Genomic DNA, 26879 nt, shown 5'->3' with positions numbered 1-26879 from the left:
CCAAATACCAAATATTTTCAATTCAGATCCTAAATGTATGCAGGGTATTAAATTCATGGTGCTGTTTCCATAACCCTTGACACTGAATATTTAACAGGAGCTTTAAAAATTCTAGTAATTTTTCCTGGTTGTGAGAAAATATGCGGTCATAGGACAGCCACTTAAAGTGTAAGTAGTATTTTAAATCATTAGCGCTAACATGCCTCAGTGTGATATTTCTTTTATATGTTAATATTAGCAATCTATTTGAATGTTTTGTATCTGCTTCACAAATGTTTTGCTTGCATATTTTAAGAATTGTAAATCTCACTGACACACAGATAATAAATACTGATGTCTCTATTTTGTTTAAAGTGTGTAAACTCTGACTTTTCTTTCTCTTCTGTCAAATCCCTTGTGGCTGAGGACCTTAATCTTCCCAGTGCCTCGTGTGAACCAAGATGGTTCGCGTCCCTTCATAACAAAACTGACCCATGATAATAATTACAGGGCAGCCTTCTTTCCCCTAAAGAGTTAAAAGCACATAATTTGTCCCTTGGAACCTATAGCTTGCTTTTACGAGGCTCTTCAGATGTGTCGGTTTACTAAGAAGAAATAAATGGGATGCTAACAGATGAGGTAGGGCTCTGAGGAAATATCTCTTTCAATTGGGGCTTCACGTTTTCTTTTTCTCCTTTTCTTATTTTAACTTCCTTTAATGCTGATAGGGCTGAATCAAGGAGACAAACACCTGGCAGTATGCAGCCGCCACAGCCTCATCCTGCATCCCTCCCTCTCTAGCACCACCAGCACTGATCGGGGCCTCAAATGTTTGGCCTTGGAGCAGACATAATAGGTTTTCAACTAAGTGCAGTCAGGGAGTTTCTCTAGGGGGCTGGACCAGTTCAGAGACAACCCCGATCTGTGAGCTTTGTAACATGACTGATGCACTTGGAAGAATCATTAAAAAGATGATGCATAAAACAATATCTTAGAATCAAAAGGTAAAGATACTCTAAGGATAGTACACCTCACTGCAAGACTAAAAAAAATTAGACTCTTAATCCAGCAAGTTACTTATTTGGGTAAAGTTATTTGTGTATACTTAAGATATGCATTCTGTTATTTATAAGAAAATGTTATTTATTGCTTGGAATGGTAGCCAATGCCTAAAGGAGACAGAATCTGAGTGCCACCGTGTTTAGTGAACTGTTTAGTTGTCCGCTGCCATTCTGTATAGAGAAGAGGAGGGAAATTACAATTTTAAGATACCCTTTTAAAATCACCTGTCATTTTTCACAACAAAAACTGGTATACAGACTTATTAAATGGAAGTTCTGGTGGTTGTAGACCCCATTCCCTATCCAAGGGGAAAAAACCTCAAAACAAAAAAATACCTGTTTATTTTGCTGGGGAACAGTTTTTATCAGTAGAAAATGTAGGATTATAACGCAAATAGATGGGCCCACAAATTAGAGGCATAAAGAGGTGAATCTAAAGAACACCTTTGGAGCACATGACCTCCTCAATGTGTCTTATATAAATAAGAATTGAGGGGGTTGTATTAATTCAGTGGAAAGAGTACAGGTTTTTCTGTAAGAAGGTGGTGCAAATTCTGACGCAGATTCTTATCAGCAAGTCACTGAAATTGAGTCAGCTTCCTCATCAGTGAAATGTATAATAATACAGATGAGAATTAGCAAGAGCCAGTGTGGAGACTGGCACGTAGGGTTGCCCAGTAAATGATTTTCCTGACAAACTATGTTTTGTTTAGTATTTACCACAGTGTGGTATGAAAAAGAAAAGTTAAAAAGTGAAAATTGTTGAACATAAACATACAAAATCTGCTTATCCAGCAATGACCTCCTCTATCCTTCAGTCTTGTCCCCAACTTTTTCTGAACTCCAGTCTGCCAGTTTCTTCTTCTTTGTTTATAGGAGGGAAGAGCTTAATTTTCTACACCGATTTATTACCTCCACGGTGACTAAGAACATAGGGAAGACTGCATCATTCCCCACAGCAATACTTGTCCTTGTATTCTCGGCCTCGTAGCTAAAAAACATCTGTATCTGAGAGAGAGAACTTGGTGACCTTCTTTTTCTTCTGATTAACCAACCTCACTCAATATTCTTCACTTTTGATTAGCAGTTGATTTTATTTTCCAATTTAAATAAATATGTAATGAAAGACTAGCTGTCCTCTTCCACATAAATCATTCAGTAAGGTCTCAGACTTTGCAGCCAACCTGCCCAGGTCTCTTGGGTTCCCTGTTTGTTGGCTGTGTGACTGTGGGCAGGTTATTAATTTCTTTCCTCCTCAGTTGCCTCAACTTGAAAATGAAGTATAAAAATAATATGTACCATTTAGAGTTGTGCTGAAGATTATATTAGTTAATATTTGCAAAAGAGCATAGAACATATAGTAAATGCCATATAAGTGTTGGCTGTAGTTTCCCAAGCGTCTCCATTTAGCTTATTTCATAGTTAACTTTCATACAAAGAAAAAATATATATGTGTGTGTGTATATCTATATATATATGTATAGTCAACTATTAACATGAGTAGTAAAGCTGACTGACTTAACTAGTCAATGGAGTTTAATCCCTCATCTCACTCCATGGCTAGCCTGGTCCCACTGAGTGAACATGCTTGGAGAAGAGATCATTCTTCAACTTGCTTTCTCCATCAGGCTGGTTGCCTTGGGGGCTTTACCCCCAAGTCTCTCTTCACCTTCAAAGCCCAAAATGATGTCTTTGTAACAAAATTAAAACCATATTTATTTTCTTTCTCCAGGTTTATTGCAATATAATTGACATTTAACACTGTGTTCGTTTAAGATTTACATTGTGATGATTGGGTATATGTATATATTGTGAAGTGATTACCACAATTAGGTTAGTTTACACATGCATCACCCCAGTTAGTTACAATCTGTGTGGCAGGGGGGCGAGAACTTTTAAGATACACTCTCTTAGCCACTTTCAAATATACAAATACAATGTACAATACAGTATTATTAACTATAGAACTTATTTATCTTATAACTGGAAGTTTGTACCCTTTAACCACCTTCACCAATTTCCCCTATACTACCTCCACCACTGGAAACCACCAATCTACTCTCTGTTTCTAGGAGTTCAGTTTTTTTAGATTCTATATATACATGAGAATGTACAATATTTGTCTTTGTCTGACTTATTTCACTGAGCATGACTCCCTCAAAGCCCATCCATATTGTTGTCAATGACAGGATTTTCTTCTTTTCATGGCTGAATAATGTTCCATCTGTCCATGGACACTTAGGTTGTTTCCATGTCTTGGCTATTATAAATAAACCTGCAAAGAACATGGGGGTGCAGTTATCTCTTCAATATAGTGATTTCTTTGCCTTTGGATATATACCCACAAGTGGGATTGCTGGATCTATGGTAGTTCTAGTTTTAATTTTGTGGGGAACCTCTCTACTGTTTCCGTAGTGACTGCACCAATTTATATTCCAATCAACAGTGTGCAAGCATTCCCTTTTCTCCACATCCTCATCAGCACTTATTATCTCTCATTTATTTGATAATAGTCATTCTAACAGGTGTGAGAGAGCCACATCTCATTGTGGTTTTGATTTCCATTTCCCTGATGATGATTAGTGATGTTGAGCACCTTTTCATGTTCCTGTTGGTCATTTGAATATCTTCTTTGGAAAAATGTCTATTCAGGTCCTTTGCTCATTTTTAATTAGATTATTTGTGGGTTTTGCTACTGAGTTATATGAGTTCCTTATATATTTTGGAAATTAATCACTTGTCAGTTATGTGTTTGGCAAATATTTCTGCCATTCCATAGGTTGCCTTTAAATTTTATTGATTGTATCTTTTGCTATGCAGAAGTTTTTTAGTTTGATGTAGTCCCGCTTGTTTATTGTTGCTTTTGTCATTTGTGCTTTTAGTGTCATTTCCAAAAAAATCATTGCCAAGATCAAGGTGAAGGGGCTTTTTCCTTGATTTCTGCTAGGAATTTTATGGTCTTACATTTAAGTCTTTAATCATTTTTAATTAATTTTTGTGAGGTGTGTAAGATACAGATCCAGGTTCATTTGTTGCCATGTGAATATCCAGTGTTTTCATCATCATTTACTGAAGAGATTATGTTTTTCCAATTAAGTATCTGGGATCCCTTGTCAAAAATTGGTTGACTATACATGTTTATTTCTGGAATCTAGATTCTGTTCCACTCATCTATGTGTCTGTTTTTGTGCCAATACAATACTGTTTTGATTATTATTTGTAACATAGTTTGAAATTAAGAAGCATGATGCCTCCACCCTTGTCCTTCTTTCTCATGATTGCTTTGGCTATTTGGGGTCTTTGTGATTCCATATGAATTTTAGGATTGTTTTTTCTAGTTTTGTAAAAAGTAATGTTGGAATCCTGGTAGGGAGGGATTGCATTGAATCTATATATGGCTTCCATTAGTATGGACAGCTTAACAATATTAATTCTTCCAGTCCATGAACATGGATATCTTTCCATTTATTCATATCATTCTCAATTTCTTTCATCAATGTCTTACAGTTTTCAGGGTACAGATCTTTCACCTCCTTGGTTAAATTTATTCCTAAGTATTTTACTGTTTTTGATGCTATTGTAAGTGAGATTGTTTTTCTTCATTTCCTTTTCAGATAGTTTGTTTTTAGTGTATAGAAATTTAACTGATTTTTGTATGTTGGTTTTGTATCCTGTGACTTTCCTGGATTGACAGGACTGTAGGCTATACTCAGCAGTTGGGCAGGACTTTGAATTATCTTCCCTGCCGGGGAAAGAGGGTAGAATGAGCTCCACAGCAGGTACTCTTTGACTGGAGAACCAATCAGACAGAACTGCCAACAAATCTCCTTGGCCAGATGGGACCACCAGCTCAGCTCTGAAGATGGGCAGAGTCACTGGCTGGGATCTCTCTTTGGGTCCACTGCAAGCAGGAATGCTATCCACCAGGATCAGAGTGCTGGTGCTGTAAGTCTTGCCCCCTACTCTGTCTCAGTCTGATTCCTGGCGGTCAAGCCCCACAGATCCCTCTAGTGATTTTCATGAAGTTATATCTGAGTGGCCTCTAGGGAAGTGTCTCACAATGCTGGGGAAGCTGAATGTCCACTTTGGGCTCTCTTTTCCCACTGGAGAAATCATGGGCCCAGGGTGGCCTTCTCAGAGTGGCACTGTGATGCCCTGGGGAAGGCGATGAAGTCAGAGTATAGCTGCTCCTCTTACCCTTCTAATTTTCTGTTGTCCAAAGGGGGGCTTAACCTCACCCATGTGTTCTGGGAATTTTACAGTGGTGTCTCATCTATGGATCATTGCTAGTTGATCTTCTTTTGAGGGGGAGTGGAATGGGAATGTCCTATGTCACCATCTCGATGATATCACTTCAATTCATATCTCTAACACAACATTCTGAAGATCACTATCCAGGAAGGGTTCAAACCCAGCACATTCTCCTCCCACTTCACTTCCAGGAAGAAGCAAAGAGCCATCAGATCAGAGCCACATGCTGAGGAGCAGAGGTTTGGAAAAGATGAGAGAACTAGCCAAAAGTGCTTGATTTCCAACACCCTTTAGACTCCATCGTTTGATATTGTTTCTTCTTTCCTTTCCCAGAAGTTATGTATCTCCTGCTTGTTAGGGGCTTCCCCATTCTTGAAAGGCTTACATGTCATTGGCTTACCAACCTCTTCTGTTCTCCAGGTCTTAGGGGTGAGCTAGCAAATTGACTATAGGTGAGCCAGACATATTCTATGGTTTTCACAGAACTGTTAACATTTGAATTAATTGCCCACATTTAAAACTAGGGAGACATTTCATGTAAAGTTTGATTTGGGGCATCTCTTGAAAAATTGGACTATCTGGCAAAATTGGACCAACTTTATTTACTTCATTGCAGTAACTGCCTGGAGCTAAATGTGGCTATACCACATCAACAGGGCAGGCATAAACCAGAATCTCTTCACTCTGTTGTCTCAGACAGCCCACAAACTGCACTCAATTACATATTCTACCAAGGCCCTTAGATGTACTCAACTGTTTTACCCCTGATTTAGGAAGAACCATTCTTTCCTTTGGTACACTTCTCCTTTTCCCCCTCCCTCCCACTTCTTTTCTCTCCCTCTTCTCCTCCTCCTTGTCCTCCTTGTCCTCCTCCTTCTCCCCCTCCCCTCCCCTTCTCCTTCTCTTTCTCCTCCCCCCCTCCTCCTTCACATCCTCCTCCTCCACATCCTCCTCCTCCTCCTACTTCGTCTTCTCTTTCTTCTTCTCCTCCTTCTCCTTCTCCTCCTCCTTCTCCTTCTCTTTGGATCACTGAATAGCCTGAAGAGCCATGACAAGAAATGGCCCTAAGGAAAAGCTGCAAATAAGATTGATTTTAATTCAAATATTGTGGTGCAGTTGATCCAAGCTAAAAGAATCCTCAGCCATACCAGCTGTCCAACATGATGTGGGTCACATAGGGTCCAAAATGAGGTGGACCACAAGGACCTCATTGTGTCCTTAATCATCAAATGCTCCATCCTGTCTAATTTCCTATTTTCCACTACAAGAAAAATGGTGGCAACAGTGCTATTACAGACGATGCCTTGCTCTTCTGAACTTTTTTGTATTGAAAAAATGTAGACCTCCTTGCTTCTATAATTCCCTAATACTGTTTATTTACTATTGTTTCCATCACTTCTCATGACATTACATCACCCATCCTGCTGCCTGTGAATACAGGTTTCCAATGCCCATTTCAAAGGTTGTTACTCAGCTTCATTGATGAAGACCACAAATGCATGTGCACCCAGAATATGCAGGAAAATGTGAACAACACTTTGTTTTATGATCATGTTAAATTTATCATATAGAATTTTACAGTGTAAAAACATAGGATAATACATCTCCCAACAATGTCTCTATAGGCTGTAAACAGAGCGTTTTTATAATGTGACTTCTTTCAATGTTGACTGCTCCCTTGACTTTCTATACCAAAACCAACAGGGACAGTAGGCAAAAGACCCAGTGGTGGAGTGAAAAGGACAGTCCCATTGTCACAAGGAACATCTCTCCCTTGTTTGGCACAGCTTAAGACAGAGTAAAACATTCCCACATCAATCAGAAGAAAGAGAAGATGTCGATCGAATGGCCTGTTGGCAATAAGCTTGCTCCCCCAGGACTGCCTGGTGAGGGATGGAGGGACTACCCTGGAAGTCACCAGCAGGGATGCTCACAGAGTAAATCACACCCATAGAGCTCCCTTGCCACCCTGGGATTCTGTAGACTGGAAGTGGCACAGTGATGTGGTGGGAACTCAGAGCCAACACAATGGCCCTCACATGCATTTCAAGCCCAAGAGTTGATGGTAGATGTTTGGTAGCCCAGAGATCTGAAATCATCCTGTGTCTCATGTAAATGAGTTATATCAGCATGTCAGCCCCATTCTTCAGTCCCAATTTTACATGATCCCACAAAGAAATGCCCGGCTGGCCAGTAGGACAAATCTGCTTTCCAGGCCACCATCTATGAACCGGGCCCTGACCACAGAGGCCTGGGATGTCCCATAGGTGAGGATCATGAAGCTCCTTGGAACACCTGATCAACCATTGTTAAAGGTAAGGTAGGGGTATAAATGGTTGGAGAATAGCTTGCTATTCTGGCCTAGGCTCAGGGTACCCCCTTCCCCAACAGAACTGTTGTCCAGTTCAGTGTCAGGCACCAGTGAGACTCCTCTTACCTGGGTCTAAGGGCAGTACCGGCCATCAGGCACCCCCTCTGGAGGCATTTCTGAGGCTCTCTGGAAGAAGCTTAATATGTCCCACAACTTTGTTCTATGGTTGTTGGTCACCTAGCAAGCCAGCAACTTGCCCCATTCTAACTGGCTGGCTGTTGCTATCAGATAAAATGTTTCTCTTCTCTGTTAATACTGGTGATTTTATAATCAATCCACTTTGTTTTTAAGCTGTAAAACATTCCTCCTTTAAAATCCCTATCCATAATCTAAGATGAGGCTATGGAGTTTAATAAAACTTCACTAATGGCTTGAGACTAGAGATGTGACTTACAACAAGAAAAAGAAAGGAAGAAGGGAAGGAGGGCGGGAAGACAGAAGGAAGGGATAAAGAAAGAAAGAGAGAAAGAGAGAGAGAGGGAGGGAGGGAGGGAGGAAGAAAGAAAGAAAGAAAAGGAAGGAAGGAAGGAGAGAGAGAAAGGGGGAAGGAGGGAGGAATGGAGGGAGGGAAGGAGGGAAGTTGGTGTAAGGATTCCTGCTCTTACAGTCCCTAGCCCCAGGGATTCTTTAATGACAGTTTACCCCGTTGGATGATACCAGCACAGGGTATGTGCCCAATGAATGAATATTAGTTAAAAGACTAAATGAAAAGTTTCAGGATTCAGGCCATCTCCCAGGCAGGGGGAGGGTTTCTGACTGTATTCTTCTTACCCTGGAGTTATTGCTCCAAAAGTCTTGACTTACCCCAAAAGTCTTGATTCCCATAAAGAGACTGATGGGCTATGCCACCCAGGGTGTGTAATTATCCCCACTGGCTCAAATCTACCCACAGTGAAGATAACCTCTTGTGTTATTATTCACAGACTTTTAACTCTCAGTTTCCATTCCAGAATTAGATCTAGGCTTTATCTTTATATAAACAAAATCTCATCAGAGGCTTTTTTTTTCCAGTGCTTATTTTAAAAATAAGCATCTTACTAAGCAGAATACAAATTTTTCCCTTCAGTAATATAAATTTTGAAATTGCAGCTTCCTCCCTACCTTTACCTCCATAGCCTCCCAGTGTTTCAATCATCAGGCAGGGTTCAAGTTCAAGGTTCTGGACTTCTCTGCAATCCAGTAGCCTTTGCAAGTGGCAGCATTTCCTAAACAAATTAACTATTTGGGGCAGGGGATGGGGAGTCCATCTGACTTCTTTTGGTATTGCCTCTCCTTTTTTAAGGAGTGAGCATTCTGCCTGGCTTTGCTCACTGTGCTTAGAGTGCACTCATTAAGCCTAGCAAGGGTGGCTGGTCAAGGATTCTGGTCATCCCTACATATTTTTCCACCTTGGAGACAAACCTAACAATCACCAACATGCATTATAAGTTAGCTGTTGAAAGCTTGAATTGTTAGTTTAAATATCTAGTAATAAGGGAACTTTCATTTTCTAAAAATTGTAACTTTAGAACTCACAGCCTTATTATATTCAGGCTCTGATAATTTCTAGGGTGATAAAGCTTCGTCAGGATCAGGTTTTAAATTTAATTTACTTTTAATCGACATATAGTCTTAGTTAACAAAAACTACTTGTAAATTTCAAAACTTTGAGAAAATTAAATATTAACATTTTCCCTGATTCTATTATCATTTAGCCTCTTTTCAAAAATATGTTTAATTTTTTTTTCTTTAATGACCTTTGCATTCTGGTAGTTAATTGCTAAAATAATTACTAAAATTATCATCCTACCTAAGTCCCCTTAAAAGAAATCCAGTTGTATAAAGTAAGAATAAATGAATGAATTACTTTGTTTAACAATAACTTGACAACTAATACTAAAAGTTGTTTAATTCAGGATGTGCTTTTCAAAGTTACTTTTGGATAATTTTAAGGAAGACCACAAAGTCTAGAAATATAATGGTTCAGGTTATCTGCAGTTCTACATCATTAAAGAAATCCTGCAATTGCTTTATATTTATTTAAATAAAAACAAAATATTGACCTCCCCATCTATTTTATAGACTAGTGTTAACCTTGCCTGAAAAAAGATGGTGATTTTTAGAGTTATGATTGTTAATGGCCTTTGAATGCATCCTGCACAGGCCTTTAACTCCCCAGTGTAAGTAAGGTTCAGCCCTTGCCAGATGGGAAAATGATAAGGACACTAGGAAGATAGCAGGTGATTCTTGGGCAGCTGCCAGAAACTTGCAGCAAAATGAATTATGTAGGGCCCTGGTGCTTTAGCCAGCATTTTTTCCGTTTTAATTTATCAAGCCAAAGCTTGTTGACATGAAAGTGAATGAAATTGTTATACAGTGGGCTCTAAAAAGCCAACTCAAGGGTTTAGTGCAGAAGAGCTCTGACTATAAATAACAATGAAAATACAGGAAATGTTCTTTCTACTAGCACCTGCTGTGTTATTTGAGATGCACTGGCAATTAACTCAAAGCCCAATATCAGTATCAACTGGAAAAAGGCCAATTCTTTGAAATATTACAGAGGCTGCCTAATCTGTTGTAGATGATTATCAAAAGGCTAATCCTCAAAATAGTCATTTTGGTTTTTGATATGTGGAGCTGTATTTATTTGTTTATCAAATGTAATATAATAACTGACAGAAATGACAAAGTAGTATTGATACTGCTAGGAGAGAGACTTTGCAATCAGAAAAGGTTAATACCATCTTGCTTGAAAAAAATTATTTTGCAGTGACTTGTCCGAAAAGGAAAACAATGATATAAATCACTGAGAATTCACAAATGAAATCTCTGCATTTAGCTGAAGAATATAAGTGGGTTTTATAGTAAAAGCAAGATAGCTACAATTTCCACTGTGAATGAAAGAAAAAAATTAACTGATTAGAGTAGGATTTAATGCGTGTGCGTTAAGGGGAAAAATCTTCTTTGATGAAAGAACATTTAATATTTCAAACCTCTAGTCAATGTTTTGTACATAGTGGCTCCTGATTAAGTATCTTTCTCCTATTAAAGAATATTACATGTATTAGGGAAAGATGAAGTATGATACTGTCTCTTGTCGTCTGAGGATGGGATAATACAAAGTTTCCATTGCATCTGCTTGGACCCTGTGGAATCTGGAAAAATATATTGTCTATGAGTCTATTTATTTCTTGATGGTACAGTTTATTTATTCATGCCTTTCCTCAAAGGATATTTATTGAATGCCTACTTTGGGTATTGCACTTAAGAAGGTTGTCAGCTGCCCAAATTGACCATGTAGATGAATCAACTGAGCATTACCTTTTTTATCGAGGAAGTTAGAACATATAAATAAATACCTATGATACAAATAAGAGTGGTAAATATTTTTATTAATGTTTATAATCAATATAAAACAAGACTTCCCACTATTATCACTCTTTTTCTCTTTTGTGAATTAACTTGTATCTTGCCAGGAATACAAAATTAAGTGTCATTTAGTTTCACAATAATTTATTGCCTTTATTTACAACAATAGAATTGCATGTTATCATAGCGCTGGTAAATCTAGACTCTATGCTTACTATACTATAATCTATACACTACAAATAGACCATTAGGCCATTCCACACATCGTCACTGGAAGTCATTTAAAATGACTGTTAGTATTATTAAATGATGATAATAAAATACTAGACTATTCAATTAACTTTGAGGGAAAATAAAACAATGATTAACATTTGGGGGAGTGTATCATATTCTAGGTATGTTGCTAATTGCTTTACACACATTACCAGTTTGATCTTTATGTTACCCCTGTGTGATAAGTACAGTTGACCCTTGAACAACATGAACTGCATGGGTCCATTTTCACATGGATTTTTTTCAATAGTAAATACTACAACACTACACGATCTGCAGTTGGTTGAATCCTCAGATGCAGAACCACAATAAGAGGGTTATATAGAGATTTTTTACTTCAGGGTTGGTGGGTACTCCTAACCCCCATGTTGTTCAAGGGTCAACTATATTACTATTCTTGCATTTTACAGATGAGGAAACGGAAGATTTGAACATTTAATTAACTTGACAGTGTTTGAATTTGAACCCCGATGAGCAATACCATCAGCAATTGCACTAATCTGAAACAGACTATCAATTTTTGAAAAGAAAAGGTAAAATATTATTATTACTTGCAGAAAATATGATTCCATATTTAAAAAGAGAATGAACTGGAAAGCGATTACAAATGAAGACATATATTTACATAGTTAATAAATGTAAATTCTTATATATAAATTATAACCAATTAAAAATATAATGGAAGAAAATATCTCAATCATAGTCCTGAACAGAACGATCATTGCAAAACCAACTTTATAAGGAATCTGTAGGTGATTACAAAGTGCAAATTTTTCAGTATCTTTGAAAGACATAGTAAAATCCTTCAATGAAATGCAATCTATCCTGTTGTTATAAATAAAGACTCAATATTGTTAAAATATTTAGTAAAAAAAATCCCTCTAAAATTTACGAAATGAAATCATGTTATTACATTAGTCTGGAAAATAAATCCATAAAACTAGCTAGAAATATTCTAAAGAAGAAGAGTAAAGAATCATACCAGATAATAAAACATATGCTAAAGCTCTAATTTTTATAACTTTAATAATGGCCCAGGAATACACAGAAATATCAACAGAAGAGAATGAGTTCAGAAATAGACCCAAATACATATGAGAAGTAGCACAAAAAGAGCATCTCAAACCAGTGGGGATAAAGGTGAATTTTTCAATAAATCTTTGACAACTATATAGTCATTTGGAAAAAGTAAAGCCACATTTTCAAAACACTACTTACATAAAAATAAACTCCACATGGATCAAAGAGTTAAAGTAAACAGTGAAGCCATAAAAATATTGGATGAAAACATGACTGAATTAATTTATAACCTTAGGATGGAGATGATGTTTTTAAGCAGACACAAAACTCAGAAACCTTAAATCTGATACCTTAGACAACACTTAAATACCTTTCAGCAAAGTCTAAAACATTATGAACAGAGGACATTTAACAAAAAAGAATCACATGACAAAAAAAAAATTAACATCCTTAGTTATGAAAAAAAACTTACAAATTGATTTTTAAATAGAGGATAATTTAATACAACTATAATGCTGTGTAGTTACATTAAAATGTGATAATAATCTAAAAACTGGGATCAACTTAAATATCATTCAGTAGGAGATTCATTAAATAAATTATGGTATATCTAAATAATGTAAAAATGTGCAACCTAATAAATTAAAAAATTGGAGTAGATCCAAATAATATAAAATTTTGTATCACTTCACTAAATATTTAAATAATTTTAAAGAGTGACAGCCATAAAGTTTAAAAAGTTACATTTATATAGAGAAAACATTATTTCTAGCTATAGATATTCAGAAAAGGTGAGCCTTAAAAAGTAAAAAGAATTTAAAGATAATGAGAAAGAAAAGAGGAAGATTGCATTTCAAGCTAAGAAATAACATGCTGAAGACTGAGAGTTAGAAAAGGTTGAGAAGTTTAAGGCAGATGAAGTTTAAGATAAATGAAGAAAAAAAGCATGTTGGGGTCATATCACTGAAGGCTTTAATTATCTTATTGAAAAGGATTCAGGTGATGAGGAAATAACAGTTTGCTGTGAACTAACCCATCAGGCACAAGCAGAATCTTTCCTGAAATATCTCATTTAAACCTCTCAGCATGCCTAAGAATTACATATGATTATTATCATTTTAAAAGTAAGGACCTGAGGCTTGAAAACTTAAATAACTCACCTAAATTCTCACAGTAAGTAACAGAATTGACATTTAAACTAGGTAATCATATAATTTATTATATAACTTGGGACACTTTTGAGAGTGAAAGGAAGAGCAGGCTCAAATAAGTACTGTCGTGGCCAACAAAGGAGAATGGTCACCATTGGTAGGTTTGAACCAAAGCCTGTCTCCAAAAACCTACTCCTTGACATCACTTACCTTTCACAGGTTGGCCCACACCAAGCATTTTCTTTTAAAATCTTCTCATGACCTCACCACATGCTCTGTCAAACATTGTCTCACATCAGAATTAGGGATGAATTAGCCCCGTTAGCTCACCTGGCTGACGTCTCTATCCACAGAAGGAGCTGTACAACTTATGGGACAGCGTTTTTCCCAGGCACCTGTTAAATGACCCAGACCTCAACGTTTTGTCCTGGAATATTGTTCTTCAGAATAATAGAGCTTACAACTTCAGAATTTGAATTCCATAACGTTTCTTTTCTAGAAAAATATATGTTACCACTGCTCAGCCTAAGCCTGATCTTTTCTGGCTGACAATTCTTGGTTGATTTATAATCAACATTATGAACAGTATAAATGACATTATTTAGGAGTTCTTTTCCTTTTGCAAGCTAAGAATTCATTGTTAGCTTAGAATAGTTACTTAGAACTGTGGGTGTTTTCAAAATACTTCTCATTAAAAATTTCTTTGTCAATCGACCATATTGGATGCCTATTATTTCACTCCCTTCCTATGTTAAGCCTGTCATCTTTATCCTTGTCTTCTTCTACCAATTTTTTCCTCCCAGGCCTTGTTCATATTTTCTTGTCATTAGGTACAGACTCACTGTATGCACATTCTGAAATGTGCCAGTATTAAAATGAAAAGTGCCAGTAATTTCTATATCTTGTTTTAAGGATGATATTTATATATTAGTAGTATTTAAGTATTTATAATCAAGATTATCTACTTCCCTTACACTTATAAGGTTTCAATGAAAATACTCTATCTGGAATATAAAATAGGGAATATATTTCATTATCTATCTATAGATAGATACACACATATATATGTATGTAACAACAAGTTTGTAATAAAAATTGTTATTTTGTACTTTTAAATGTGTTATAAATTTTTGAAGGCTTATATATAATTGGCATTTTACTTTACCTCCTTCTTGCCAGATATTTTGTCTTGCTATTGTAAGCAAACTAATTTGTGCCACTCAAACACCAGATGAATACAGCTGATGTTTCAAGAAACACTGTCAAACCCAAATATTTTCATAGAGACCATAAATAGCAGTTCCAATTAATTTTCTTTCATTCCTCTTTCCTTCCTTCCCTCCCACCCTACCTTACTCCCTCCCTTCCTTTCTTCCTCTCTTCTGTCTTTCTGCCAACAAATTGACCAACGCTTTGTGACAGAAACAGTTCCTGGTGAAGTGAATACAGAAGTAAACAAGACAAGGCTTCTGACCTCATAAAACTTACCTTCTAGTGAGAGGAATTGTGAGCAAATTAAATGTGTTGACAGTGCAGAGTACTCTGAAGAAAACTTTTTAAAAAAGTGATGTAAAATAGACATAAAGATAAACAAAAGCCCAAAGAATCTATTGCTTGTAGATCTGCCTGTAAGAAATGCTGAAGTTTGTTTTTAGGATAAAGGGAAATAATACCAAATGAAAGAAAAGGGTGAAGAACTCTGGAAGTGGTAACTATGTGGATAAATGTAAGAGAATATATGTATTTTTTCTTCTTATAATTTCCTTAAAAGGCAACAACAATGTAATCACTCAGTTACGTTAGAAAGTTTCAGCAAACTGTAGATAGATAATTTCCTCAATCTAAAAGGTATCTATAAAAAACTACAGATAACATCATATTTGTGTTCAGTGAAAAACTGAGCATTTCGCTCAGTCAGGAACAAGGCAAGGATTTATGCTGTGACCACGTTTAGTGGATATTGTATTTCAAGTCCTGTCTTACAGCAGGGAGAAACATTAATGGAGGGTATAGAGGCTGGGAAGAAAGAAGTAAAACTGTTTTATTTGCAGATGGCTTGTTTACATTAAAAATTCTAAAAAATCTATAAAACAAACTACTAGCACTAATAAGTGAATTTAGCAAGGTCACAGGATACATGGTCAATATATTACAAAATCAATGTTATTTCTATATACTAGCAAAAACAACTGGAAAATAAAACTTAATAACAATATTGTGTTTTACTATCTATTGCTGCATAACAAATTGCCATAGATGTAATGACTTAAAACTACAATAAACATTTATTATCTCACACAGTTTCTATGGATGAGGCATTTGGGAAAAACTTAGCTGGGTGATTCTGGCACAGGGTCTCTCAAGGGCTGGCAGTCAAGATGTCAGACAGAGCGGCAGTGCTCTGAAGGCTGGATGGGGGAATACCTACTCTCAAGAAAGCTCACTCACATGGCTGGCAAGTTGATGCTGGGTATTGGCAAGAGGTCTCAGTTCCCTACCACATGTGCCTCTCCTAGAGCTTCGTGGGTGTCCTCATGATGTGGCAGTAGCTTCCTCCAAAGTGAATGATGATCCAGAAGAGATCAAGGCAGACGCCACAGTTTCTTTTATGACTGAGCCTTAGAAGTCCCAGTCAGTCATCCCCACGATGTCCTCTTGGTCACTCAGGTCAGCTTTATTCAGTGGGGATGCATACGCAAGGGTGAACATACAGAGAAGTGGAAATTTTGGGGAACTTTCTTGAACGCTTATCACCACAAATACTGTTTATTATAGCACCAGAAATGTATTTTTTAAGTGTAGAAATAAACATAAAGTATGTGTAAGACACTGTGCCACAAACTACAAAGCATTGCCCAGGGAAATTGAAGAATTTCTAAATAAATGGAAAATTATGCTATATTAATGGATTGGAAGGCTCGATGATGTAAAAGTGTCAATTCTCCCCCAAACTGATGTATGATACAAGGCCAATTAAAATCTAATCAGGCTTTTATGTAGAAATTGACAAGCTGATTCTAAAATTTGTAAGGAAATGCAAAAAAACTAAAATATCCTTGAAGATAATTGGAGGACATATACTATTTGTTTGCAAGACTTATTACAAAACTACAGTATACTATCAAGAAAGTAATAGACAATAAGGAGAGCAAAATAGTTCAATGACACATAGTAGAGGACCCCAAAATATTCATGTTTGTAAACAGGTCTCTTTGTTATTCAACAAAGAAGCAAAGCAATTTAATGTGGAAAAGTCTTTTTAGCAAATAGTGTTGGAACAACTGGATAAATGTATGAAAGAATAAATGAATCCTGACCTCTCATTTCAAATGATACACAAAATAATTAAATTAAGATGCATCATAGACTTATATGTAGAAGCTAAAACCTTAAAACTTTTAGAGGAAAACAACAGGATATCCTGAGGGCCTTGGGATAGACAATAATTTCTTAGAGAAAACATAGTAAACACTAAGCATAAAAGAAAAAATATAAAATTTGACTTCATCAAAATTAAAACCTAACAACAGCTTTAAGAAAATAAAAATACAAGCCTCAGACTGGAAGAAATTATATATGTATATATAATCATAGAGAGAGAGAGACTTGCATTTACAATATATAAAAAACTACTAAAACTCATTTTAAAAACAACAAATAGATTAGAAATGGACAAAAACTTGAACAGACCCTTCATAGAAGAAAATATATGAACAGCCAAAAAGCACATGAAAATCTCAGTCATTCATTGTTGGGGAAATGAAAATTAAAACTACAGTGAGATAACTAGAAAACTATTGCACACCCTCTAGAATGGCTGAATTAAAATACTGGCAATATCAATGTTTTCAAGATTGTGGAGCTACTTGAAGTCTCATATTTTGGTGGTGGGAGTATAAAATAACGTAACCAATTCAGAATATAGTTTAGCATTTTCTTATAGCTGACATGCATTTACCAATCAATCAGTTCCACTCCTAGGAATTGACTCAAGAGAAATGAAAACATATGTCCAACAAAAAGACTTGTGCTTGAAAGTTTATAACAGCTTTTCATAGTAACAAAAATCTGGAAATAGTCCAGATGTCTATCAACAGGGAAATGGGGAAACATATTGTAGTATATCCACAAAATGGAATGCTAATCAGAAATTAATAAGAGAATAAACTAATGATACACAACAACATGGATGAACCTCAAAAACATCATGAAGAGTGAAAAAAGTTACATGTGAAAGAATATATACTGTATGATTCTATTCATATGAAGTTTAATAACAGGCAGAATAAATCCATGGTGTTAGAAAGTGAAGTGGTCGTTGCCTATGAAAGGTGGAGTTTGACTAGATTGAATGGACATGAGGGGGTTTTCTGCGGTAATGGAAAAGTCCTATACTTGATTAAAGTGTTGTTTACACAGGCACGTACATTCATCAGAACTTGCTTAAGATCTGTGAATTTCATTGTATGTAAAATTTACCTCAATTTTTTAAATGAGAAAAAAATTAAAAGAGTAAAACCAGTTAGGAGGTTGCTGCAAAAATTCAAGTGAGAGATGATGGTGGGACCAGTGGAGATGGTGAAAGTAGTTGGATGGGAGACATGTTTTGGAGTGTGCAGATAAGAAAGGAATCAAGGGTTACAAAGGTGAGAGGCGTCTGCTTCCTTGGGAAGTTTTCTCAAAGTATAGCTCTTTATATTACTCTTTATTTCATGACTCATCAGGCATCCATAAACCTTTCTACATTTTCCTCTGTTTGCCTTTGTTAGAAGGGTTCAGCATTTCCTGATTTGGAAAGTTAAAGCCAGTCTTTGACCGATTTGCCCTTAAGTCTCTTCCTTACCCTTCTCCTGGTCTCTTCTCTGTCACGAGGAGGTGGCTTCCCGCCAAGCTGTGTCTCAGGCTACCTTGTCAGATGGCTTCTGGTTGGGTTTCGCCAATGGAAGAAATGTAGGGAAATTAAAACATAGGAGGGGGCTTCCCTGGTGATGCAGTGGTTGAGAGTCCGCCTGCCGATGCAGGGGACATGGGTTCGTGCCCCAGTCCAGGAGGATTCCACATGCCGCGGAGCGGCTGGGCCTGTGAGCCATGGCCGCTGAGCCTGCGCATCCGGAGCCTGTGCTCCACAATGGGAGAGGCCACAATAGTGAGAGGCCCGCGTACCACAAAAAACAAACAACAACAAAAAAAAACATAGGAGAAAGTGAGAAATCAGAATAGTTCTCCTCCTCTCTCTTCCTGGGTGCATGTCTCCAACAATGGCTCTGTCTCCTTCGTGTCTCCAGCTTCCATGAGATGATTCCCACCCCCAGGCTCCCCTACCACTGAATTGCCACTTTGGTCCTCCAGCCTAGTAATGGCTACTATTGTGGGTAATACGTTGCCTGGCAATCTCCTGTTGGCTTTTCAACATTTACCTCACTTGTGTGCCTGATTTCCTGTATTAACTTCCCTCCATTTAAAACTCATAGTTTGATTTCTGTTTCCTGAATTTAACGCAAGCTATTAGTGAGGAAAGGAACAGAGTAACACTGGGCCCTGAAAGCTCTTAAGACTGGGTCCAGTTTGCCTATGATCTTACTTATTGTGCATTGGTGCACATATGCACGAAAGACTCAACTGTTATATTTTTGTAAGAAAGGTCAACTTAATAATAACATCCACGTTACCTTAAGGAATGTTTTAAGCAATGTTTTGTTGTCAAATTTTTCTCCTTAACATGTATATAAATTAACTTAGGGCTTCACTCAGAATAAATGTTCCATAAATGTTAGCTATTATCACCTGTAAAGCTTCTTGTACTACTATTCCTCAATAAAGTATTCTTTGGAATTCTGTAGTCCTGAAGAAAACACACTTATAATTAACCATAGGCCTAGGGGGTTCATGTATAAACAGTTATGTTAAGAATATGATTCAATGAATATCACATAAGGAAGAAAAAGAGAAGTTCCCTAATAGACTAAAAGTGTAGTTGCTTAAAAATATGTCTAAAAGTTTGGAATGATGAAAAAGTTCTGGAAATGTATAATGTTGATGGTTGTACAACACTGTAAATGTAATTAATACCACTGAACCTCATACTTAAAAATGGTTAAGATGGCAAATTATATGGTATGTATATTTCACTGCAAAAAAAGAAGTAAAAAAAAATAGTAAGTCTAAAGAAAGCAGAAAATACAGAATAGGGGGATATCTGACAATTGTCTTTTTTAAAGATTATGATTTTAAAATATGTGTGTATAACTGTGTTAGTCTGATGTTCTTAATTTCAGCGCATAATAACAAAGAAAACGTAAAGGAAAATGAGGCATAGTTTATTTCTTTTTACTTCTACCATCTGTTCACATTAGCCACAAAGAAACACCCTCATAAAATTCATTAAACTACTGAGTTATAATTCAATGTGGTAATAAGTCTTCAACACAATGTACACAATCGACAAATGACTATGGCAATGACATCATTGTAATGGTCATAATTACATGACAATTCAGATATTTGATCATTCAAAACATCAGTAAAATAACTATTCTTCTTTTTTGTCAGCCTCTAAATACCTCTATTCATTCTTTATTCAAGAATCTGTGGCTTTCAGGGAAAAGATAGAACCCAGTACAGCGATGATGGAGACAAAGCTGGGAGAGGGGGAGGAGAATGGGGTTTTGAGGGACAGCAGGAAAAAACACTGCACCATGCACCCTGAGAGTAGAGAGAGGGAGATGAATGTGCATGAAGCCAGCCTAATTATTGCAGAGTGAAAGGTCATCAAAATCAATTTGCAGCACGATGTACAAAGGTCATTATCAGCCTCAGATTTCCTCTGCTCGTTTAAAACACAATAAAAATAAAGTGAGTGCTTTAATAACTATGATTAGCAAAGAAAAAAGCATATCATTGAGCCATCTGTTTAAATATTTGTGCTACCTTAGTTTTACTCAAAACAGCATGAAAGATGAGCAGTGAGGCGATTTTTTTTTTTTTTCTGTTTGTTTGCTTTTAAAATGCTGACATTTTCTCCACTGGTTGCTGAGATTTATAACACAGATGAAAGAGCTCCTCTAAAATTACTGCCCTTTGCAATCAATAGCACAGTATTTGTAACGACTTCCTTTTTATTAGAGAGCACTTCATTATTATTTTTATTATAATTTTATGGGACAGTCTGGAGCAGAATTCATCATTCACTTATTTGAAGTATCTCACTTATTCAATGGCACAGATGGCCTGATCTGAGGAGATTTAATCACCCTATGGTAGGGCTGCCTTGATGCTATATAAATGCAAACCATGAGAGAGGCAGGAAGCAACGGGAAACAATAACGTTATCTTAGGCACTGTTAGAGACTCTATGGAAGCTAATTCATTTGGGAACTTTGGAAGTTATAGTTATAAAGCTGCATCTTTTTGCTTTTCCTCTAAAAATTAATATAATAGTACCAAATGGGGCAGGGCTTTTCAAGTTTTTTTAACTATCTCTATCAGTAAAAAATACATTTTACATTATGACTCAACACACACACACACACAAATATTCACACATATACTGAAACAAACATTTTAAGAAGCTGTATTTGTCATTATTATATGTGATTAACAAAGCTTTTTGTCTAATCTTATTTATTGTTTTTTAGAAAAATGCCAGTCATAATCTACTAAACTGTTGTAATAGATGGGTCTGGATCCTCATATGAAAAACAGATTTAGGTTCTTTTGTGTTTTCAATGAAATAATATATGTGAGTCCTCAGTGTATATCTGGCACATGGTAAACATTTGATATTTATAGCAGTTATTATGAGAAATGTCTTGAATAGATCTTGCAACATACCACAGTTTAAAGCAACCAGGAAATGACCTGCCTATAGAAGTGGCTTCTCTGAATTTTTTTTTCTGTTCATTGTCCTATCCTTGTCCAATTATCTGGTTTTGAAAAATTATCCAACTGATCTTATATAACAGAAGACCTTGATTGTAGACAGGAAAAACATAAACATGAAAGAGAAAGATCACTGAAAGACTGTCATTCCCTTTCTATTCTCGGCTTCCTGGTTCACTTACTTGTTAGTTCTTGTCTGTATCATATGATGTAGGCAGAAGGGAAGAAGTTTAAGTTCCATAAAGTTGCATCTTTATAAAAGAGTTTTAAAAATCTGTAGTCTATGACCACAAAGAAGGAAAAAAAGAAAGAAAAGGATAAAGTAGATACACAAATAGGAAAAAATGAGGAATTCCCTGACTTTTGACTATATATTATATTATTCACTCACTTTCCATAAAACTGGAAGAAGACTTTTGAAATCTTTTAGCTAACTGAAGTATTTTCATCCTTATTTTATTCATTTAATAAGTATATATTTATTAAGAACCTATGTTTCTAACATAAGAGAGTCTAAGTTTTGTACATACTTAATTATTTTTAGTTGAGAAAAATTATCCTTTCTAAAATGTTAAATTTTCTCCCTCACCTGTGATAAATTAACCACAGATCAAGAAATATGTAAACATGCTGTTCATGAATTTTCCTGAAACTTGTTCTTTTAGTTGAGAGTGAGAACTTGAAAATCACTATAGCATGAAATATGAGCTAGACTGAAACAACATTAGTCTGGATTACCACTACTGAGAACTATGCAAAGTGCATTTTTAGGGAGATAAATTACCAAATATCAAGAAGAGATGATAAAAGTCAATGGGAAAGGCAAGAAAGAGTGCTTCCTTTTCTATGAAGACCGATGCCATTTCCATCCAGAGGAGGAAAAGATGAGAATTTTTCAGTGCCCCTTTGTTATGATTAGGGCTTTGAGATATGAATTTTAGGGGAACATTTATGTTCCCCTAAAATTCATATCTCAAAGCCCTAATCATAACAAAGGGGCACTGAAAAATTCTCATCTTTTCCTCCTCTGGATGGAAATGGCATCGGTCTTCATAGAAAAGGAAGCACTCTTTCTTGCCTTTCCCATTGACTTTTATCATCTCTTCTTGATATTTGGTAATTTATCTCCCTAAAAATGCACTTTGCATAGTTCTCAGTAGTGGTAATCCAGACTAATGTTCATAAATGTTCCCCTAAAATTCATATCTCAAAGCCCTAATCCCCAGTGTGATGGTGTTTGGAGATGGAACCTTTGCGAGGTAATTAGGTTTAGATGAGGTCATGAGTGTGGGGCCCCCATGACACATGGGATTAGTGTCCTTATAAGAAGAGGGAGAGACAGCAGGCCTCTGTCTTTCTCCATCATGTAAGGACACAGTGAGAAGGTTGTTGTCTGAAAGTCAGGAAGAGGAACTCTTACTGGGAACCAAATCTGCCAGCACCCTGATCTTTGACTTCTCAGCCTCCATAACTGTAAGAAATAAATGTCTTCTTTTCTTTTTTTTTTTTTTTTTTTTTCCCGTTGCGGAGCACAGGCTCCGGACACGCAGGCTCAGCAGCCATGGCTCACAGGCCCAGCCGCTTCGCGGCATGTGGGATCTTCCCGGACCGGGGCATGGACCTGTGTCCCCTGCATCAGCAGGAGGACTCTCAACCACTGCGCCACCAGGGAAGCCCAATGTCTTTTGTGTGAGCCACCCAAGCTATGGTATTTTGTTGTAGCAACCCAAGCTGACTTATACATCTTTAATATCCAGTGTTTGGTAAGAGCTGATGAAATTTTACCTGTTTAGCTTTACTACAGCCATTGACATACAAGATGTGTACTTTACACTGACCTCTGTAATGACAAGAAGATAATAACAGAAATTATGAATGGGCTATAAAGGTGATGAGCCAGGGAGAAGCATGCTGTGGGTGATGGAGTTCTTTATGCAGGAATGCAGTCTTAGCAGAGCACATAGATATAGGTAGGAAGGAGAAATGTCAAGCATTTTTCTAATTATTGGCTTTTATTTTTACAGTCACATTTTTGCCAAAAATGGCCATTCTGAAACCTCAAGTTCTCATTTTTAAGATTCACCTTAATGGGAATTTCAACATAAGCTGGAGTTTATAATGTACTGCTTAATGAGCATGGAGTTGGTTAAATTAAGTACTATTTCCATGGACGCTTTCAACACTGAAGCCCAGTACAGAGATGAAATGATCAGAAGAGGAAAAACATAGTAGATTACCCTATCTTCCTTCCCCACTTAGCTGAACTGAACCAGGATTTCTCATGGTGACTCTGATTAATAAGAAATCTGAAGTAGAAACAATCCATAGATGAAAGTGATCTCTTTTCAGACTTATCCTAGCCACCTGACTGTGCTAGCCCCCGACCATGGCTAGTCACTCAATCACAAAACGTAGGTGTCATATTAAGCAGAGGAGTCTGAGTTTAGCACAGACATTCACTGTAGTGTGATTTGATGTAGGCACCCAGGCTCTGGATTGAAACTGCCTGGGTTCAAATCCTAACTCTGTTCATTATAGTTGTATGTGACAACTAAGTCTTGACTTACTCATCTGAAAAATGGAAATAAAATATCTCAGAAGGTTGTTGGAAAACTTAAATGAGATCATCCATGTAAGCCCTAGAATCAGGCCCATCTTTTCTACTTCTTGGACCTAGAATTCCCCACTTCAAAAACATTCTTCAGAGAAGGGATCATGGAATCAAGAATTAAAAGGAGAGTGAAGGGCTTCCCCGGTGGCGCAGTGGTTGAGAGTCCGCCTGCCGATGCAGGGGACACGGGTTCGTGCCCCGGTCCGGGAAGATCCCACATGCCGCGGAGCGGCTGGGCCCGTGAGCCATGGCCACTGAGCCTGTGAGCCTGCGTGTCCGGAGCCTGTGCTCCGCAAGGGGAGAGGCCACAACAGTGAGAGGCCCGCTTACTGCAAAAAAAAAAAAAAAAAAAAAAAATGGAGAGTGAGAAGCCATCTAGTCCAAGATAAAGAAAACAAGGCCCAGAAGCATTAAAATCCCTGCCTAAGATGATACCATTGCTGGTAAAAGTCAAAAGCCAAAACCCAACTCTTCTGATTTTCATTCCTCCTCATGGTCTCCAATGATGAGAAATGCTTCTACCATGCAAACGAGACAGGGCAGTCATCCTCCACAGATATTCATCTGTGTGTAGCAGCCTCTTTCCTTCTGACTTGTCCACATCTTGCCTACATCACTATTCTTAACACATTTTTTTTTTATTGTCAGCAGTTTCATATTTTTCTAGCACATTGGTGTAAGCTTTGACTGTGCCTGAAGCAAATGAAGTTTGAAGTCAGCAGTTGCCTGACCATAATTAGGCATTTAATTAATATTGTTGTAAAATGTGCTTTTTTGTTTGAATAGAGACTAAGCATGTCAGTATGCTTGCTGCAAAAGGGTGGTGTACAGCAGTGCCCTCCTCAACGTCTAACCTTTGAGACGAGGCCATCATGTTACCTACTAAATATGTTTTCTAGTCCTTCTCCATTTCTGATACTGACTTCTTGGTGAACCTGTCCTATGAGACCATAATCTAGTATACTTTATGGGAGAAAATGGGAAGGTTTAGGAACTCTGTCATATTTCTTGATTTTTGTTTGTTAGTACCTGGATTTTAAGTGTCACAAGTTGCTTCAGAAAAGTTTAAAGTGTTAACAGTATCTGCGTAGCTCTTACTTCCTCCCAGCCCTATTCTTCTTGCTTTGCTGAATAGCTTGAGGATAAAGAACGGGTTTCACTAGAAAACAGTTTTTTTGGCACAATAATTTGTGCTTTATGTCATATTATAGTGGTGAGTGTAAATTTATCTTTGAACCATGTTTTATTAACTTTTTCCCCCATAGAGTTACATCAAAAGAGTCTATAAATAAATGATGTGCTCAGCCTGCTAGTTGCTACATGCATACCAATTACTTCTATTGGTTTCAAAACACGTAGTCAGTACTTTAAACAACAATGATAATATCACAAACTAAAATATTCAACATCTCCATCTCAGTATGCTGTCACCATGCAGACAACAATTAGAACTGGTAATCAGTTTTACTGCTGGTAAGTTGAGTGGCACAATGCATTTTATATCCATGCTATGTCAAACTCAGGTAACATTCTAACGTAGTATATTTCAAAGACACTCACCTAATCTCGGAGAACAATACATTTATTTATTTCATGTTAAAAGCTCTTACATTTTATGAAGGGTTCTTAAAGCAAAGATATTTATTGTCACAATAATACTTAACTTGGAGCTTCTGAAGAAATGCAAAAAAATACACTTAGTTTAAAATTCCCACTCTAAGTGATGCATGTCATTACTGTGGAAGAAGAAAAGAACTTCGCAAGCTATAAATTTTCAGAATTTTAAAATCGTATAAAGATCCTATTTCCTTACAAATAACACATTTCAAATAAGCCTGAGGTATGTGATTTTTTTTGTATACCCCTCAAAAGTACACTTGAAATGAAATTGTATAAGAGTAATAGTTTAGGTTATATATATAGCTATATATATATAACCTACAATACATATATAAAAAATATATATATATTTACTTGTTTATTTATATGCCAGAGTGTCATCTCCAATCACTAATGCATAAACAATTACAGCATAGGATTCATGTATGAAATAAAACTATACAGTGTTCTATATATACACATACATACATACATATATACACATGTATATATTTATGTGTGTGTGTGCGTATTATGCCTTGCTTTCTCCATTAACATTTTAACAGTACATAATAAGCTACCCAGTGTCAGATTAATTACTTATTCAGAATAATAATGTTTAAATAATTAAAAAGTTAAAAAGTCAGGAGGTTATCAGGGAAAACCACCAGATGTAACTAGTATACTGATCTGAAGTTTATATCAAGTATCAACTGTTAAGACAGGGGAAGGGCTTTGCCAACATGATGGCAGAACATCTGGATTAAAAAAATGAATGGTGCTGTCAAATTATCCATCTGTTTCGCCTACACAGTATGAACAGTCATACACTCAGAAACACTTGCTGGTTAGCACAGTATAGACAAAACATCCCAAATTTAAAGTTATTTCAGAATTAACATCTGGATAGTGGAACATTTTTTGTCTTTACATCTGTATGTTTGCAAGTTGCACAGACATAGCTCTGATATACAAGATTACCATTGCATTTCTTTTTAAATTTTTGCCGTTTATAGTTCATTTGATATTATCGTCTTTTAATCATATCTGCTGAAACCACAGAGTGGAAACATATATCAATGAAAATCCAGAGAGATGAAAATTAAAACTTTTTGTATTTCACAATAAATTTTATTGAACATTTTTAGAAAGAAAATGAAAAAACAATGAGAGTAAGGATAACATTTTGCTTCAAACTTGTTTCCCTAGTTGAGTCAGTGTTTTGAACCTGGCAATGACAGCCAGAACTCTGTTTGGGGGAAGTAAATGTTTTAATGCTGTTTGGGTGTGTGTAGAAAAAACGTTTTTAGAAAATGTGGAAGACAGAGTTCTTTGCA

This window comes from Physeter macrocephalus, chromosome 8, assembly GCF_002837175.3.
Source record: "Physeter macrocephalus isolate SW-GA chromosome 8, ASM283717v5, whole genome shotgun sequence".
In the NCBI taxonomy this organism is placed as follows: Eukaryota; Metazoa; Chordata; class Mammalia; order Artiodactyla; family Physeteridae; genus Physeter; species Physeter macrocephalus.
Note: the sequence above shows the minus strand (reverse complement) of the source record.